We start from the raw sequence: 19,722 nt of genomic DNA, 5'->3' as shown, positions 1-19,722 counted from the left end.
AGGAAGGGAGAGATGAGAACCATCAATTTTTCATTGTGGCACTTTAGTTGCTCATTGATTGCTTTCTCGTATGTGCCTTGACCGTGGGGCTACAGCAAACTGAGGAATCCCTTCCTCAACCCTGAGTAACCTTGGGTCCATGCTGGTGAGCTTTGCTCCAACCAGATGAACCCGCACTCAAGCTGGTGACCTTGGGGTCTCAAACCTGGGTCCTCCGCATCCCGGTCTGACGCTCTATCTGGTGCGCCACCGTTTGGTTAGGCCATGATTTTTTTCTCTGATCCATATTTAGAAATGTGTTTAAAAAGAAAAAAATTGTTTTAAATTATGAAGTATAGGTAGATGTTTTATTTACCTTCTTTATTAATATATAAATTAATTGTAGTGAGGTAGACATCATGAAAACTATGATACCGATTCTTTAAATTAGTAAATAATTTTTTATCGTGTGAAGGAGAATCAATTCTTTTATGTTTGTTCCTAGTGCACTTCAAATGAATTATGTTTTCTGTAATTCTTCAAAGTAGTAGTATATACGTTTCCATTTATGTTTGGCATGACTCTTAATTTTCTGTATGTTGTTGATTTGTGTATGTTACTTCTGAATAATTGAGGACTTTTTGAGCCTCACCAGGGTGAAGTACAGTGGATAGAGCATTGGCCTGGGATTCTGAGGTCCCAGGTTTGAAACTCCGAGGTTTCTGGTTTGAGTGTGGGATCAAGGACATGACCGCATGGTCACTGGCTTGGGCCAAAAGGTCACTGGCTGGAAGCCCAAGGTCTCTGGCTTGAGCAAGGGGTTACTGGTTCTGCTGGAGCCTCCTGGTCAAGGCACATATGAGAAAGCAGTCAATGAACAACTAAGGAGCCACAACAAAGAATTGATGCTTCTCATCTCTTACCCTTCCTGTCTGTCCCTATCTGTCCCTCTCTGTGACTCCCAAAAACAACACAATGAGATACTACTGTACACTTAGTAGAATGACTAAAAATTTTAAATACATATATGAATACCAAGTGCTGGCTAAGATGTTGAGTTCCTCTTGGAACTCATACTTGTGGTAAGAATGCAATGTCATACAGAATGTGTGGGAAAAGATGGCACTCGTTCCCACTCATAAGCATTTGCCCTATAGAAATTAAAATTTATGTTCACAGAAAAGTAGTACCTGAGTTTATAGAAACTTTATTCATAATCACCAAAAGTGGAAAATTTTCTCATGTCCATCAATTAGTGAATGTATAAAAAACTGATAAATCCATACAATGAAGGACAATGATAAAGAATGATCTATTGATTTGCATAACAACATGGATAAATCTTAAGTGCATTTTACTTAAAGAGAAAGAAGAAAGGCCAAACAGTCTACATATTGCATGATGCCATTTGTATGACCTTCTGGAAAAGACCAATCCACAGGAATGGAGAACAAATCAGTGATTTCCAGGGATTTGAAATGGGGAAAGGGATTTACAACAAAAACAGCAACTGAGAGAAATTAGTGATAAACCTATTCTGTGTGATATTGGAGTGAAAGGATATATGACTTTATATTTGTCAAAACCCATAGAACTATTGATATATCACATAAAAGTCAATTTTCTGCATGTTAATTGGAAATAAAAATCTTTAAAACAGTTGCTCAATAAGCAGAGATTTATAAAATCAAAAAAGCCATATTTTGATGAATGGGTAGAGAAATATGCACATTTATACACTACTGATGGAAATTAATTTGTAAAACTTGAGAACAATTCAACAGCATCTTTCAGGTGCCTCTTATTATTCAAACTCAGTAATTCCAATTCTAGAAATTTTTTTCAAAGAAATAATTAGAGATGCACGTAAAGATTAATGTTCAATGATCTTTTTAATTTTAAAAGTTGGTGCTATCCAAAATATCCAGCAGCATGGGATCATCTAAGTAAGTTTTGTTAGATCCATATGAAATACTATGTAACAATATTGTGCTTTCAAAAGATGCTAATTTGTGGAAATATGCTTATTTTCAAATAAAAAAAGTTGAACAATATATACAATATGATGTCAATTTTGTTTATAAGTTGTGTTACATACATTCTTTTTTTAAAAGGTCTTGCTCCTTTAGGTACTGGACTGATTACAGATGAACACCTGCCACTGTGATTCAAACTGGTCTAGTCAGCCTCGGGTTGATGCTGGTATCAATTTCCATGATCCATGTAGGAAACAGATGTCTTTTAAAAGCCCATCTTATGTAATTGGAAATATTCCTTTTCTAATCTCTTATACAAAAGGATCTATTATATAACTCTTTTCCAGTGAAGCTGTTTCTATTTTAGATATTCCATCTTGCTCTCAGGCATGACAATAAGTTCAAGGATTGACCTTTCATTGTTCCCTTTCCTTAAGCCATGTCTGGTATTTGGAGTTGCCTGTAGCCATTCTGCTCACTGTTTATGGCCCATCCTATCTATTTTTAAAAACAAGCTATTTGTGCTATCTTTTCTGCCCTCAACCCCTTTAACACCCTGTCACTGAAGAGAGTAGTTGTCAGTGATGCTAACAACTAGCAACAGAAAATAGTGCAGTGCAACAACATGTATTCAATATACTTTAAACAATTATGGGTTATGAAGCAATTCTTAGTGCCTCCTGCATTGAAGTAAAGGATTTTATTGAATATGACCTTTCTCACTTTTGTTTCCTCCTTCCCTCTATTCCAAGGGCAATAAGAGTTCACTCCTATGTTCATTCATAAAAATCAGATCTCACTCAGGTTTGCTTCTTTCATTCATGTAGGCTTCTAGGTCCAACATTAACTAAAATTTCAAGCACATTATGGGATTTCATAGCCTCCCTCTCCTTCCTGCCTGCTATTCATTTCTTCTCTCTTTTTATATCCAGTGAGAAACATGAGTGCCATTCCCAATGCTCATTGAAGCTTCAGGTTCTTCCTAGGTGGGGGCTAATAAAGATGGGTTGAGGAAGAAAGAGGCAAAAAAACAAACAGACATCTGCTGAAACCCATCAGAGTGGGGCAAGAAAAGAAAAGTGGTTAGTGCTAGCATGGAGTGCACTACAAGGAATCTAAAGAAAGAGTAGGCAAGACCAAGGATAAGGCACTGTCTGTTGTGACTGAGGTTGTCCTGAAGAATCTTTGGTAATATATTTGGAAGGTCCAGGACTTTCCACTTCTGCCATGCCATATCCTGCCCATACCTAAAAGAGAAAATATAAGCAGGACTCCTAATATTGTTTGCTGTTAACCCACAAGATTTCTATATTTATATATCAAATGTCCTACAGATCTTAATTTCTATCAATCACATCAGAAGGGAGCACTGGATTGGGGCATGCTCTTGTACTGGTATTTCATAATCAGTTGAGACATCAGGAGTAAATCCTGAGGCTGGGATCCACAAGGTTGCAGCCTTAGCTACAGCTTCTCCAGTGGCTGCCATGAGATCAGGTGGTAGTGTTTATCAGGCTGATTAACATGGGTATTTCCCCAGCCACAGGTTACTATGACAAATTCAATCCCAACCTTAGCATTCATGCCTCTCTGGGTTATAAGAAATGTGAACAAGTAAGTGCTAATGAAAGAGTGACTTCCAATGGCATATACATGGGTCAGAAAAGTGCCAATGGAATGAGAAAGTAATGACTATTGTTTGCTTTCATCAGTGACATCAGTCATGGGGCTGAAGGATGAAGTATATGGGGGCAGGGATAGGGGTTACTGTCAAGTCAGTTGACTGCCTTTCTTCCATGAAGCTGGGTTCCTTGTTGCTGAAACCCTAACATCTCTGCTGGCCTATATTCCAGCATTGAGGACTCAACAAGTTTTAATTATTGAAGGCCTAACAGGGCAAGTATGTCATATTTTAGGGATTGCTGTCTTTTTTTTAAACATAGGGTGATCATTAGGGGAAGTAGCAGTTCATAAACAGGCAGTTTCTGGGTTATTAATGAGATAGGTTCTGTAGGTTTTTTTCCTAAGTTGAATTTGTAAGTTGGAACAGGTACATTTACCTATTAAATGCAACTTAATAGATGTTAGCATAGTGTTTATTTTTACCTTTCTATGCATATAAATACTTAAACATTTCAAACCTACAGAACTTGTCTTGTTCTTAACCCAGGGACTGCTTGTATACACATACAGTACAACTTTTAAAAAGAGAAAGGAGTAAAGAAGTCTAAGCATGCTATTGAAAAAAGCAACCTGTGGGCTAGAGTCTGAACAGAATGTGATCTCTCTGTTGTTGAATCATGCTTTGTGAAGAGATACTCTAGTTATTCTGTTTCTTTGTCTTCTCTTTCATGTGAAGTCTTCCACAGCTCCTCCTGAGAAAAAATATAAAGCAGCCCCCAGAAGAAGTCCTGGGCTGTCTGAGAGCCTGACCACTCTAACAGAGTGGCTCTAAACTTTTATTGGAATATCGGCAGACTTAAAGATTATAACAGAAGAAAACTGACTGCATGCGATGTCAGAGGGTTCAGTGAGTCTCTTCTAAACTTTACCTTCCAAGTCCTAAGGGCAATCTCTCTGTATCAATTTCCAGCTCTCCTTGTGAACAACACTGGCAGCATCTACAACATGGCCACTAAACTGGTTGTATCCTGAACCTAGATGGCTTTTACATAGCCGTTTTGGTATTCACCCATTGATGTGAGGTGCTTTGTTTGTTTGTTTGTTTAAATCCTAAAATGTCAATCAGATAATGAGGCTGTATCTTGTTCTAGTGCAGTGATTCTCAAAGTCTGCGCCAGGGTGCACTGGTGTGCCCTAGAAGATTTCCAGGTGCGCCCTGTGGTATTCCAGAGAAGTATGTGCCTTTTGGGGACAAACCAACTTGGTTTTTGGAGTTTTGATTTTTGGAGGACAGATGTGTGGGGAATTGGCTGTAAGCTGACAGTGCCCAACGCCCCACCTCACTTGCCTGATTAGGTTGCAAAAGGCTGTTAAGCTGTGGTGCTGGATTGTTTACACTACCCCCCATATTCCCCGGAAAGACTGGAGGAAAGTTTCTTCTATCCTTTGGTGTAAAGTTAAGATGATATATATGGTGGGGGTTTTCTGCACTGAACACAATTTAGGGTAAAAAGAGGAATTCTGTAGCGTATTGATGAGGAAATGAGAGTTTGCCTTTCAAATATATGCCCAAACATTGAAGAAATCGCTAGGACACATCAGGCTCATGTTTCTCATACACACAAGAATGAAAAAACTTAACACATTTGCGCCGGAAGCTGCTGCATTTACTAAATCTTTTTTTTTTTTTTTTTTTAAGAAGAGAGAGAGAGAAGGGGGAGGAGCAGGAAGCATCAACTCCCATATATGCCTTGACCGGGCAGGCCCAGGGTTTTGAACCGGCAACCTCAGCATTCCAGGTCGACGCTTTATCCACTGCGCCACCACAGGTCAGGCCATTTACTAAATCTTACTAAGAATGTATCTATATATGGAAAAATAACTTTTTTGTCGGTTTTTTTTTTTTATTTTTCAAACACTCTTTTTTACTAATTCTAAAAAGCATAACAAAAAATGTAACATAAAAATGTTTTTTAATGTCAGAATAAATTTAATTTTGTATTTATTTCATTTAATTACCATAAAAGCACGCTTGGACTTTAGTATTTGAGTTACTTATTATAACATATTTCTCTGAAATTTGTATATAGTGCTCCTACAATTATTTGTAGGATTTTAAATGCACCCCGACTTCAAAAAGTTTGAGAACCACTGTTCTAGTGACTCAGTGTGTTTTTAAAGTACTCTGCCTGGTTTTTACCTCTACCTTCGAGGCTGAGAAGCCAAAGTACATTATGAACCCAGCCAACAAAAGCTTTTACCATGTAATAAAGTTAAGTCAAGTTCAAGCGAAAATTTTGATCCTAAAGAAATCTTTTTATGTCACTTCAAACTGATCTATCTGCTGCTCTTTCAAATAGTTAGGAGATGGCCACAGCATTCCATCAGTGCAAAAGGCCAGCAGCTGAAATGTGACAGATTTAAAATTGGTAAATGAATACAACATAGCAAGGTGCCAGGAAGGTATCATTTTAGCTGGCCATTCTACCCACCCCAATAGTGCAATGTGTAAACCATAGGCTTTACATCTTCTAATAATCCCCTCCAGTCTTCTGAGGCTCATAGTACTATTCCACTACATCTTCTCTTCCCTTGCACCTGTACAGTTGCTTTGTGCCAACCTCCAGGTCATTCTGCCCACATATCTTGCCCACAGTATTCATTCCCAGCCCAGCTTTTACCATAATCCTGGGTCACTTAAATATCCATGTAAATGACCATCTGACATCCTAGTTTCACAGGTATCTTGACTACTCCAGTTTAGAAATCTTAACATTCCAAAATCCATTCTCTGAATACAGTTCCTGCAATTTCAACTTTCTAACTATTCAACACCCATCTTGATCACGTTAAGGCTACTTTTTGTTCACAGACTTCAAGCTCACTTCTGATCTTCCATACACAGTCTAGATGGTCAAATTTCTTTCTTACTAGCTGTCTACCCTTCAATCAATTAAGGTCAGGCCCAGAGGCAAGAAAATGTTAATTTTGACAATGGCCCAAGAACACTTTATAATTTATAGTTTTTCGCCTTGATAAGCCCCACTTTAGCCTTTAGGTTGGATATTTTGGACATTCCTTAGAAAATCTGGTTTGCCTCCATAATGCTGTCCTTGTTCAGATTTGTCTCCATCATCCACCTCATCCAATTACAGATGTTTAATATCTTTATTAGGTACCCATCTTAACTCCTATCCCTATGACTGCGCTTCAGTGAAGAGGTAGTTCCTTTCATCAAAGGCTAATCTTCCAGCCATGTTCTAGAGCCATGAGTGTCTTACTATCTCACTCTTAACCTCCATCATCTTTCAGGATCTTATTCTGTCTTTTATCTCTCTCTTCCACACGTACAATGACTCCCCTCTCAATTCTTCCTTCTCTGATCTGCAAGCACACTTAATTTTTTCCAATATTAAAGCAGAGCTTATATGAATCACCATAGGGCCCTAAAAAAATAGTTTAACTGTATTCTGGTTGTCACATCTTCTAAGAGAAAGAACCCTTTTCACAGAGCAATAATGATTGTTCACACTAAATAAGAACACGGAATTATCAACTTGTTAACATATCTAAGAGGACAGCTGAGGTAAAGCTGAGAGGGGAAAATTGTGAATAACAGCCACAGGAAGAAACTCCAGAGTATAAAGATGAAGTCTGTGGTCAATGGTCACTCTGACCCTACCCAAGGAACAATTGGAAGCAATTGCTAGTAGTATCAGCAGCAGCACCAGCAGCCATGCAACATCTGCAAGTAGCCAAGACTAAAATGCAGGCAGAGAAAAAAGAGAATTTAATAGAAACCAATAGTATATCATACCTGTGGCACTTATGCTGCTACTCTCCTTTGTCCTACCTTCTTCTGCAAACATCACTAATTAGCTATAAGCCCTTTCACACTGAACTGAGATCTCGCTTCAGTCCTTCTTATAAAACATAATCAAGGCCAGCACTATCATTAGTCTACTGGAGATGGTACATGAGATGAAGTGTATTTGCTGTGCTTGCACTACACAGAAAAATCCTGAACAAAAGAATTAGAAGATAGGAGTAAGCTTTAGGAGAAAGCATATTGAAGATAGCTTGGACGTTGTAGAGAATTGGTGGGGACCAGCTGAGCCCATGTAGATAACAGAGCAGGTGCCCAGTTAATGTCCTGTTGATGATTCATTTTTTCATTCAACGAACAATGAGAACTACAATATGCAGTGGATTTGGCAATGTGAATACAAAGATGAACAGGCACTGTCCTTGCCCGTAAGGAATTTAGAGTCTGGTAGACGAGAGCTATACACACGGACAATGATAATACAACCTAGGACACGTAGCAGGTTGTATTATATTTCTCCGAGTAGGATTTCTTCAGAAGGACACAACTCCAGGTTGCTGTTGAATCCATGAAGTCCTTCTAGCCACCAGGGCCTACTGTTGTTTCTGTCAGACAGTGTGTGTCCCAAGAACTAACAATGATAGCTGTCATTTATAGAGTGTTTATGGCATACACTATTCAAACATCCTCATGGAAACCCTGCAAATTAACTATTATTGATATCTAAGATGAAGAACCTGAGGTTCAGTGAAATTAAGTAACATGACTGATATCACACAGCTAGTAAGCAGTTGAATTAGGTTTCAAATCCAGTTTTGACCAACTTCAAACCTTTTTTCTATGTTTTTAAGATAACCATTATTCAAGTGTAACACAGTGTTTCAACAGCTTACTATTTGGAAATAGGAGCAAAGGCAATACATTAGACATCAGGATATGAATAAAATTCATCTAGTTTTCCAATTTACTTAGCAGATAAAATAATAGTGGGGAACTGACCTCAAGGTTTTATTTCTCTTAACCCCGATACCTCATTGACAATGTAAAATGCTATTATCTTCTTTGGATCCTTGTCATGAGCAACATCATTATCGGCAGCAACTACACCTGATATAGCATTTAGCATGTTCTAGACCTGTTTTAAGAAATTTACATAACTTATCCCATTAAATCCTTACATTTCCCAAATCTCCTTCCCAAAAGCATTGTGAAAAGATATTACCCACCCTGGTAGGTTGCCTCAGTGGTAGAGTGTTGGCCCGGCATGTCCTGGGTTCGATTTTTGGTTAGTCCACACAGGAGAAGCGCCCATCTGCTTTCCTCTACCTTTCTCCCTCCCCTTCTCTCTTTTTTCCCCTCCCACAGCCATGGCTCGATTGATTGGAGCACACTGTACCCAGGTGCTGAGCATGGCTCTGGAATTGCAGGTTGCTGGGTGGATCCTGGTCAGGTTGCATTCGGAAAACCGTGTCTGTATCTCCCCTCCTCTCACTTAGAATGAAAATAAATATTTTTATAAAAGATATTGCCCCTTGTCTGACTAGGCGGTGGCGCAGTGGATAGAGCATCGGCCTGGGATGCGGAAGACCCAGGTTCGAGACCCCGAGGTTGCCAGGTTGAGCGCGGGCTCATCTGGCTTGAGCAAAAAGCTCACCAGCTTGGACCCAAGGTTGCTGGCTTGAGCAAGGGGTTACTTGGTTTGCTGAAGGCCCACCGTCAAGGCACATATGAGAAAGCAATCAATAAACAACTAAGGTGTCACAACGCCCAACGAAAAACTAATGATTAATGCTTCTCATCTCTGTTCTTTTGCTTCTCATCTCTGTTCTTTTCTGTCTGTCCCTGTCTATCCCTCTCTCTGACTCTGTCTCTGTAAAAAAAAAAAAAAAAAGAAAAGATATTGCCTTTATTTCACAGTATAGGAAACAAAGTCCCAGAGAGGTGAAAAACCATGCTCAAGACCACATTGGTTAAATGGCAGAGCAGTCCCAAGCTCCAAATTCTCGGTGTACTTACTTTGCTGTTCTGCTCAGGACTTCCTTTCTCAACCTCTTGCCTCATATTGCTCTCCAGATGGCTAGTTACACAAGATTTGCTGGAAATGCATAAGTCCCATTTAAATAAAATCTCCCATTGAAAGCCATTCTTTCAATCCATAGTGTCACCACTCTGAGCCTTAAGTGGAAAATTTCTCACAGACATTGTGTTTGTATAGCTTTGAGAAAAGAGAAAATAAACACTGGATATGTTTAGATTTTTAATTACTGGAAAAAAAAAAAATATATATATATTTTGTATTTTTCTGAAGTTGGAAATGAGGAGGCAGTCAGACAGTCTCCCACATGCGCCCAACCGGGATCAACCCGGCATGCCCACCAGGGGGCGATGCTCTGCCCATCTGGGGTGTTCCTCTATTGCAACCAGGGCCATTCTAGCTCCTGAGGCAGAGGCCATGGAGCCATCCTCAGAGCTCGGGCCAACTTTGCTCCAATGTAGCCTTGGCTGCGGGAGGGGAAGAGAGAGACAGAGGAAGGAGGTGGGGAGGAGTGGAGAAGCAGATGGGCACCTCTCCTGTGTGCCCTGGCCGGGAATCGAACCCAGGACTCCTGCACACCAGGCCAACGCTCTACCACTGAGCCAACTGGCCAGGGCCTGAATATGTTTTTTATTTGGAAGTATAACCATAAACATTTTAAACCTCTAAGCAAAACAATGGAATTGAAACGATAAAAACTAAGGGCATTTCTTCCCTGAGTGGGTTTTAGATAGAAAAGCTTCCACTTAAAAAAAGTTTTGTATTTATTCCTTTGATCACTGACTTTTTAAAATTGCCTTTATTGGGGGTGATATTGATTAATAGAATTATATAGGTTTCAGGTGTACAAGTATATAATATATCATCTGTATATTGTATTGTGTTGTGTGTTAACCACCCTGAGTCAAGTCTACTTCCATCACCATTATTTATTGATTTGAGACAGAAAAACATCAATTTGTTGTTATGCATTCATTGATTAACTATTATATGTGCCCTGACCAGGGATTGAACCCACAACCTTGGCATATTAGGATAACACTAACCAATTGAGCTACTTGGTGAGAGCCAAAAAGCTTCCAACTTTTGTTTAAAAGAATATTTTGGTTCTTATGCAGTGAGAGTAGTCTTGCTACTGATGAGAAGGCCCAGGACTTAGGTCTGTACCTATTCAGATGTTTTCCTGAGAATTAACATTTTATATATGGCTGCCCCATAAAACATACCTACAAAATCTGTGCAGCCAAGCCCTGATCCAGAAGGAATCAACAACAGCAAAACTCATGTAAAGAGCATGAGAGAGTTGTTCATCAAGGCTGGGTGTAAGGGTAGGGGAATGCATATTTGCTAAAGCTTGAAAGCCTTGATTTTTTCCATTTTAATCACCTTAAATTTTCCATGTTTTATTATGTCTGTTTTTATAACTTCTTGTTTAACAGGTTATCATTTCTGCACTCCATGGCCTTTGATCATTTATTATCTTAAATACTATAGTGTCTTAACTGATCTTCTTGTCCAAATTATAAACCTTACAGATCATACTCCATACTACTGTCAAAATGACCATCAAAAGCATAGCCTTCTTAAAACACTAAAAATAAAAGACAAATTTCATGGCGTACTATATAAGAATTTATTTTAAGCCTGTATTTCAAACCTAATTTCATGAACTACTGTCATTCCTTCAGTTGATCATTTTATTTCTAATGTCCATGCCTTTCCTTAGAATATCTTTCACTTTCCTTTTCCTTAGTCAACCTTTACTTCTTTTAAGAATGAACTTAATTAAGCCTTACCAGGTCGTGATGCAGTGGATAGAGCAACGACCTGTGATACCGAGCACCCAGGTTTGAAACCCCAAGGTTGCCGGCTTGAGTGTGAGCTCATTCTGTTTGAGCATGGAGTCACTGGCTTGAGTTCAAAGGTTGCTGGCTTGAGCAAGGGGTCACTGTCTCAGCTGAAGCCCCCTGGTCAAGGCACATAAGAGAAAGCAATCAATGAAAACTAAGGTCCTGCTATGAAGAATTGATGCTTCTCATCTCTCAACCTTCCTTTCTGTCTGTTTCTGTCTATCTCCCCCCATCTCCCTCCCTCCTTCCCTCTCGCTAAAAAAACAAAACAAAACAAAAAACACCTACCGAACCAAAAAAAATGAGAAACAACTTAAGCACCAGTTCTTCCCACATCTAACATTTGTAGACTGAGTCAAATGATTACTCTTCAGAACCCCATAGTATCTTGTACAGATCTTCATTGCACAGCATAATATACTGTTATGATTAATCTGTACATGTTGAACTCTTTCACTAGACTAAGAAGTCCTTGAATGCACGGACTGTGTCTAATTTGTCTCCATATCCCTATTCACCCAGCACAATGCCTGGCAGCTCAAAAGGCAGCAGGGAGAAAAAGCTGAAGATGTAGGAAAGAGAACAATAAAAGTATTTTTGAGTTGGGGAACAATACAGATATGCTGAATGAGTTGAAGATGTAGAAAATATAGTTCAGCTCATTATTGCAAATATGTCTTGAAAAAGAGACAGGCTGACTCTTAATGGAGTTCCCCAATCACTAAATACAATTACTTAGAGGCTTAAAGAGCATTTGTTGGTTATAATATAAAATGAGTTCATTAATGGTCAAACTAAAAAAGCTGTTTTGATATGAGACATTATAGGTCTTTTGATCCTTGAGGTTCTAAATATATATATAACCTATACCATAATCAAGAGAGCCATCACTCAGCCTGTGTCACAGACCCATGAGTGAATGGTGGCTTCCACAGTCGTGGGTAAAGACTGAGGCCTCATTCTCATTCTTTTTTGTATTTTTCTGAAGCTGGAAATGGGGAGAGACAGTCAGACAGACTCCCGCATGCGCCCGACTGGGATCCACCCGGCTCGCCCACCAGGGGGCGAGGCTCTGCCCACCAGGGGGCGTCGCTCTGCCCCTCCGGGGGTCGCTCTGTCGCGATCAGAGCCACTCTAGCACCTGGGGCAGAGGCCAAGGAGCCATCCCCAGCACCTGGGCCATCTTTGCTCCAATGGACCCTCTGCTGCGGGAGGGGAAGAGAGAGACAGAGAGGAAGGAGAGGGGGAGGGATGGATATGCAGATGGGCGCCTCTCCTGTGTGCCCCGGCCGGGAATCGAACCCGGGACTTCCGCACGCCAGGCCGACGCTCTACCACTGAGCCAACCAGCCAGGGCCTCATTCTCATTCTTATGAGACTGATTACAAGCTTAAAACCTTATCTCTGGTGGCCTGATTCCCAGGTTACCATTGACTTTGGTGCAGGAAATACTAAATGCCTTTAAGGCAACCAAGAAGGACCACATGACCCAAAATATCTTCTGAAACCTGCTACCTAAAGCTTTAACATTTCCTCCTTAAAACTTTAGTGTCTTTGATCAGTATTTGTTAAAATGCCCCTTATTCTAATGTGGTGAGCTGGCATAACAAATAAAAGCAACACAACCCTTCTGTAATCCATGAAATCATTTATAATTTTTTTTTTTTTTCATTTTTCTGAAGCTGGAAACGGGCAGAGACAGTCAGACAGACTCCCGCATGCGCCCGACCGGGATCCACCCGGCACGCCCACCATGGGGCGACGCTCTGCCCACCAGGGGGCGATGCTATGCCCATCCTGGGCGTCGCCATGTTGCGACCAGAGCCACTCTAGCGCCTGAGGCAGAGGCCACAGAGCCATCCCCAGCGCCTGGGCCATCTTTGCTCCAATGGAGCCTTTGCTGCGGGAGGGGAAGAGAGAGACAGAGAGGAAAGCGCGGCAGAGGGGTGGAGAAGCAAATGGGCGCTTCTCCTGTGTGCCCTGTCCGGGAATCGAACCGAGTCCTCCGCACGCTAGGCCGACGCTCTACTGCTGAGCCAACCGGCCAGGGCGAAATCATTTAGTCTGATCTTCATCTCTCCCCTGATACAAATTAAAAAATGCCTACAAAATACTGTGATTTTTAATTCTGGTATAGTTTGCCCAACTGCAAAATATGAAGGTTGTATTGGATGATCTCCCAAATTCCTTTTACCCTAGAATAACTCAAGGGTTTCTGAATCTCTGTTTTTCTCCTATAAAATAGACACATAGAATCTATTTTTTTAGTTTTACCAAAGTTTTATAAGAATAAAATAAGCCCTGGTGGTGGGCTCAGTAGTAGAGCATTGACCCGGCTTGTGGATGTCCTGTGTTCAATTCCTGTTCAGGGCACACAGGAGAAGCAATCATCTGCTTCTCTACCTCTCAGGTTTCCCTTCTCTCTCTCTGCCTTCCCTCCTCTCACTTAATAAAAAATTAACAAAATGAAATAAAATTACCATGTTTCTGAAAAGCTTCTAAATATGTAATAATGTGCTATACAAATTTAAGGAATTACTATTACAAATTAAGATATTTGGGAAGGGAGAGGTAAAAGTAGGCTCTTCCATGAATTAGATGAGTGACCTCAGCAGACTTCTTCTGTTTCTCTGGGATGCTTCAGAGCATTGTGATGATTGAATAGGAGCATGTAAATTAGGCACACAATAAAAATCAGTTTCATTTGCCCTGATTCACTCAGTCAGAATCTGAGGAATAAATGTCACCTTCAAGTTCATGTAATCCAGCCTCTCATTCAATGCAGGGAGATTCTCAAATTCCACCCCAAGCGGTCATACATGCTACTAGGTTCAATTCCAAGAGTATTTTCATCTTTGGACAGCTCTTAAATCTGTTTCTCCATTAACTAGAACTGCCTTCAAAAGCAGCAAAACCCAAGTATTTCTGACTTCATAAGAAATCTGAAAAGACTATCAAACCCTCCATTTTGTAGAGGTTGTCTCCCACGATCTAAACAGCTTTAATTCCTATATGCTTCTCATAAGATCTAAGTTCAACTCACTGTCTTGATGTTTTCTGGCTCCCTTTCAGAGAGTTGCTCTTAAAATTGAAATAGAACCGTCAAGTGGGACAAGATTCTAACCTGTCTGATTCTAAACTTTTGTAGTGAAAACACAACCAATTGGCTCTATATTGTAGGATTTAAAGATCAATGGATATGTCCTGTAAATAATCAGCACTGATCCTTCAGATGCTTGCAGGATGGTAGAAACACTTTAAAATGGGAAAGGTGCGGGGGTCAAAGAGATGCTAATAGCACTAAGAACAAATGGCTTAGTATAAAGTATTATTTCCCTAATATTAGTTATTACCCCTGTATTTATACAAAACAGGATCTGGTATTTATTTATTTATTTATTTTATTTTTTTAGCAGAGAGAGAGAGGGATAGACAGGGACAGACAGATAGGAACGGAGAAAGATGAGAAGCATCAATCATCAGTTTTTAATTGCGACACCTTAGTTGTTCATTGACTGCCTTCTCATTTGTGCCGTTACCATGGGGCTTCAGCAGACCGAGTAACCCCTTGCTCAAGCCAGCGACCTTGGGTCCAACCTGGTGAGCTTTGCTCAAACCAGTTGAGCCTGCACTCAAGCTAGAGACCTTGGGGTCTCGAACCTGAGTCCTCCACATCCCAGTCTGATACTCTATCCACTGCTCCACTGCCTGGTCAGGCGGCTATGGAACATTCTAAATAGTGCAGGTTCCTTGGACCATGTGAAAAAAATAATTAACATCATATCCAAAAAATACATTTTATATTACATTCTACACTGAAGAGTATACTCTATGCAGTTGATATCTTCTGTACTTTTCCTACCAGAATCTCAGTTCCTAAGACTTTTTTTCAGGAACTACAAAATGTTCAAGATAATAAGTGGAATAGACACATATAAATAATATTAAGGGCCTGAATATAAGTAGAAACATACCACATTCATGTATGAGAAGATTTTATATAAAGACAATAGCTCTCCAGAAGTTAACCTATACATTCAAGTGCCATTCCAAATGCAATTCCAATGGTATTTGTGAGAACATGACAAGTTGTTTCAAAAGGTCTTCTGGAAGAATAGGTACGTGAAAATGAAAAATTTATTTTTAAATGGAAGATTTTCCCTACAAAATTACTAAAAATTTAGCATGTAAGAATTACAGTCCCTGGCTGGTTGCTCAGTAGTAAGAACATTGGCCTGGCGTATAGAAGTCCTGGGTTCAATTCCTAGCCAGGGAACACAGGAGAAGCAACCAGCTGCTTCTCTACCTCTCCCCTTCTCTCTCTCTCCCTCTTTCTCTCTCCTTCCCACCCTTCCACAGCTGTGACTCAAATGGTTCGAGGAAGTTGGCCCCAGGCACTGACGATGGCTCCATGGCCTCGCCTCAGGCACTTAAATAGCTCAGTTGCCAAGCAATGGAACAAATGCCCTAGATATGCAGAGCATTGTCCTGTAAGGGGCTTGCCAGGTGGATCCCGGTTGGGGTACAAATGGAAGCCTGTCCCTTCTGCCTCCCTGCCTTCCTGACTTTCACTTAATAAAAAAGAAGAAAGACTGGACAACAGCCACATCCTCTAATCACAATGTAATAAAACCATATATTTTTATAAGATTTTATACATTTTAGAGAGGAGAGAGAGAATGGTGGGGGGGAGCAGGAAGTATCAACTCCCATATGTACCTTGGCCTTGGCAAGTACACAGATTTTGGACTGGCGACCTCAGCATTCCATGTCAATGCTTTATCCATTGTACCACCACAGGTCAGGGAAAACTATATATATATATTTTTTTAAAGAAAAATTAGTTCATACCAGAAATCCTTAACATGCAGCATCACAGTAAAATATTTTGGGATCAAAAAAGTATAAAATCAAATCAAGCATATTTAGTAAAGAACAGGACAAAAACATTACTTATGACATTCATCTAATATGTATAGATTTAAATTCTCTTATAAGAGGATAAAGAGTTACTCCCAGTAAAGATAACAAACATAGCCCTGGCTGGTTGGCTCAGTGGTAGATCGTCAGCCTGGCATGCAGGAGTCCCGGGTTCGATTCCCGGCCAGGGCATACAGGAGAAGCGCCCATCTGCTTCTCCACCCCTCCCCCTCTCCTTCCTCTCTGTCTCTCTCTTCCCCTTCTGCAGCCAAGGTTCCATTCGAGCAAAGTTGGCCCTAGCGTTGAGGATGGTTCTATGGCCTCTGCCTCAGGCGCTAGTATGGCTCTGGATGCAACAGAGCAATAGCCCAGATGGGCGGAGCATTACCTTCTGGTGGGCATGCCGGTTGGATCCCGGTCGGGCACATGCAGGAGTCTGTCTGACTGCCTCCCCGTTTCCAACTTCAGAAAAATACAAAAAAAAAAAAAAAAAAAAGACAAAGATAACAAACATAATGGGAGTCAGACGAAGAGACAAAGGCTGAAAAAAATGTGTGAATAAATAATGGCAATCCCAAGGTGGCTGCAGAGTAGGTGGAAACTACACTCACCTGTTCCAGAACCTAAACTGGATGTACAGCTAAATTATAGTGGTGCTGTTTGAATCAGCCCTGCCAAGTTTTAGATACCCCACCCCACCAGACTCTGTCCCACGGGGTGAAGAAAGAGTTGCTCAGAGCTTGGACATGCAAATTGTGAGTCCCTTGGAGGCTGTATATGGGACCTTGATGAAGTGCTTAGCCCCCTCCTGAGGGCTGTGCTGGCATCATCCCTATACCCGCTGAGCTGGCTCCCGTATAGGGAATAGTGGGCTGCACCCATGCTGAACCCGCAGTTATCCTCTCCAAGAGCAACTAGAGTTGGATATTCTGGCAGAAACTGGTTTGTCTCTAAAGTAAGGGTTACTTTCATGTCAATGAATGCCTGTGATCCCCAAGTAGGGGACCTACTAGCCCTGTCCTGATCCTAGTTGCTCTTTCCCATTGAGCTTTCAACCTGTGGAAGGAGCTGTTGTTTGCAGTTAAGCTGGACCCACTCTACAGACATTCTCTGGGAGATTCTGGAGAAAGACCAGGCCACATCAGGGGGAGGTGGACTAGGTGACAAGTGGAGGCAGACCTCAGGGAACCTTGGTCTTTTTATAGCAGGGGTCGGGATCCTATGGCTCACGAGCCAGATGTTGTTCTTTTGATGGCTGCATCTGGCTTGCAGACAAATCTTTAATAAAAAAAATAGTAACTTTAAAAATATAAAACATTCTCATGTATTACAGTCTATTCATTTCCTACCACTCATGTTCATGGTTGCAGGTGGCTGGAGCCAATCACAGGTGTCCTGTGGGACAACACGAAATTTTTATTGGATAATGCATATCCTACACAGGTCATTGTATGGCTTTCACAAAATTACATTTTAAGATATGTGGCGTTCATGGCTCACAGCCAATAAGGTTCCTGACCCCTGTTTTACAGTTATGTCTCCAGCTGTAAGGTGAAGGAAGCTGAGCCTTATACATAGACCTCCCATGCACAGTGAGGCCCGGTAGACACAGAGACGGTGAACAATTGTTAACCTAAGGCCAGTTACGCACAGCTGACATTGACCTGTATTTGAATGCCACAGGAGTGGACCCAGAACCAACTCAACCATGGATGGGTTTCAGACCAGAGCAGAGTTGATCTAACTAGTCACACAAGCTGCAGACCCAAAGGTGGATTCCAGCAGGCAGCAAACCTCGCTGGCAACAACTCCCTACACAGAGGGCAGACCCTGCACAGGGTATCACACATGGTGAATAAGGTTGATCGTTATAGTCAGCCAGCCTGAAAGGTTAACTCCACCCAAGTAAGGGCCAATAGCATTCAAGACTCAACTACAACAGAAGTCTGCACATACCCATAAGAAACATTCTTGGAGTGAGGAGTCAGGTGATTAGAAGATTTTGTCACTGAGCCAAAGAAAACACCTTTGTTATAAAGATAATCATAACTAAATTGGGGGGTCATAGCAGAGCTTCCTAATACACAGAGACAAAATGGGAAAACAAAGAAATATGCCCCATATGAAAGCACAAGAGAAATCTCCCAAAAAAGTATTAAAAGAAACAGAAGCACCAAAATACTAGATACTGAGTTTAAAACAATTCTTATAAGGACAACCAGGGATCTTAGGGGAAGAAGGCATGATTTCAGTGAGAAATTAAAGATATAGTAAGCATTAAAATGACAGAAACCATAAAAAAATCAGAATGAAGACTGCACTAGAAGCAATCAACAGCAGTGATTTAAAGGACAACATAAAAGTAAGCACCCAAGTACAGCATCAAAAGAAAGCAATTTACAAATATGAGGAAAATCTAAAGAACATCTGGGACAACACCAAGCTTAACAAATCCACATCATTGGGTACCTGAAGGAGAAGAAAGTGAACAAGGGATAGAGAACTTGTTTGAAGAAATAATATCTGGAACTTTCCTAACCTGGTGAAGGGAAAAGGTCATACAAGTTCAGGAAGCACAGAAAGTTCCCATCAAGATGAACCCAAGGAGACCCCCACGAAGACACATAATTAAAATGCCAAATATCTAAGACAAAGAGAATCTTAAAGGCAGCAAAATTGAGAGATTTTTAGTTACATACAAAGGAACTCCCATAAGGCTTTCAGCTGATTTCTGAACAGAAGCACTTCAATAAATTGGCTTAAAGTGATAAAAAGCAATGACTTACAACGAATTGTACTCTATCTAGCAAGGCTATCATTTAAAATTAAAGATGAAATAAAGAGCTTCCCAAAACAAAAAAACTAAACTAAGGATGTTCATTACCACTAAACCAGTATTGCAATAAATGTTAAAGGCTCTGGTTTAAGAAGAAACACAGAGAGGAACATAGATATAAGGAATAAAAGGGCAATAAAAATATTTATCAATAATTACCTTAAATGTAAACAAATTAAATGCTCTAATTAAAAAGTATACGGTAGCTGAATGGATAAGAAAACATGATCTGCCTGACTGGTGTTGGCTCAGTGGATAGAGCATTGACCTGGGATACTGAGGTCCTAGGTTTGAAACCCTGAAGTCGCAGCCTTGAGTGTGGGCTCATCCAGGTTGCGTTTGAGCTGAAGCTCACCAGCCTGAGAGCAGGGTGCCTGCCTGAGAGCAGGGTGCCATGGTGCCAGTTTGGGATCATTGACATGACCCCATCGTCAGTGACTTCAGCAAGGGGTCACTGGCTCAACTGGAGCTTGGGTCAAGGCACATATGAGAAAGCAATCAGTGAAGAACTAAGATGCTGCAACAAAGTATTGATGATTTCATCTCCTTTCCTCCCCCTCTCTCTTTCTCTGTCTTTTTTCTCTCTCGCTTGATTTAAAAAATTAAAAACAAATTAACTGCTTTATGGCCCAGCAATTTCAATTGTAGGAATTTATCTGAAGATCTGGAAGCAGCCC

General features: G+C 40.7%; 1 pseudogene; it reads left to right on the top strand.

Annotated features, from left to right (window-relative positions):
• The window catches only part of LOC136385685 (CCHC-type zinc finger nucleic acid binding protein pseudogene), a 119,837-nt pseudogene that overhangs the window by 57,686 nt on the left and 42,429 nt on the right, over positions 1–19,722 (top strand).

The sequence above is a fragment of the Saccopteryx leptura genome, chromosome X, assembly GCF_036850995.1.
Source record: "Saccopteryx leptura isolate mSacLep1 chromosome X, mSacLep1_pri_phased_curated, whole genome shotgun sequence".
Classification (NCBI taxonomy): domain Eukaryota; kingdom Metazoa; phylum Chordata; class Mammalia; order Chiroptera; family Emballonuridae; genus Saccopteryx; species Saccopteryx leptura.
Note: the sequence above shows the minus strand (reverse complement) of the source record. Positions and strands in the feature narration are given on the sequence as shown.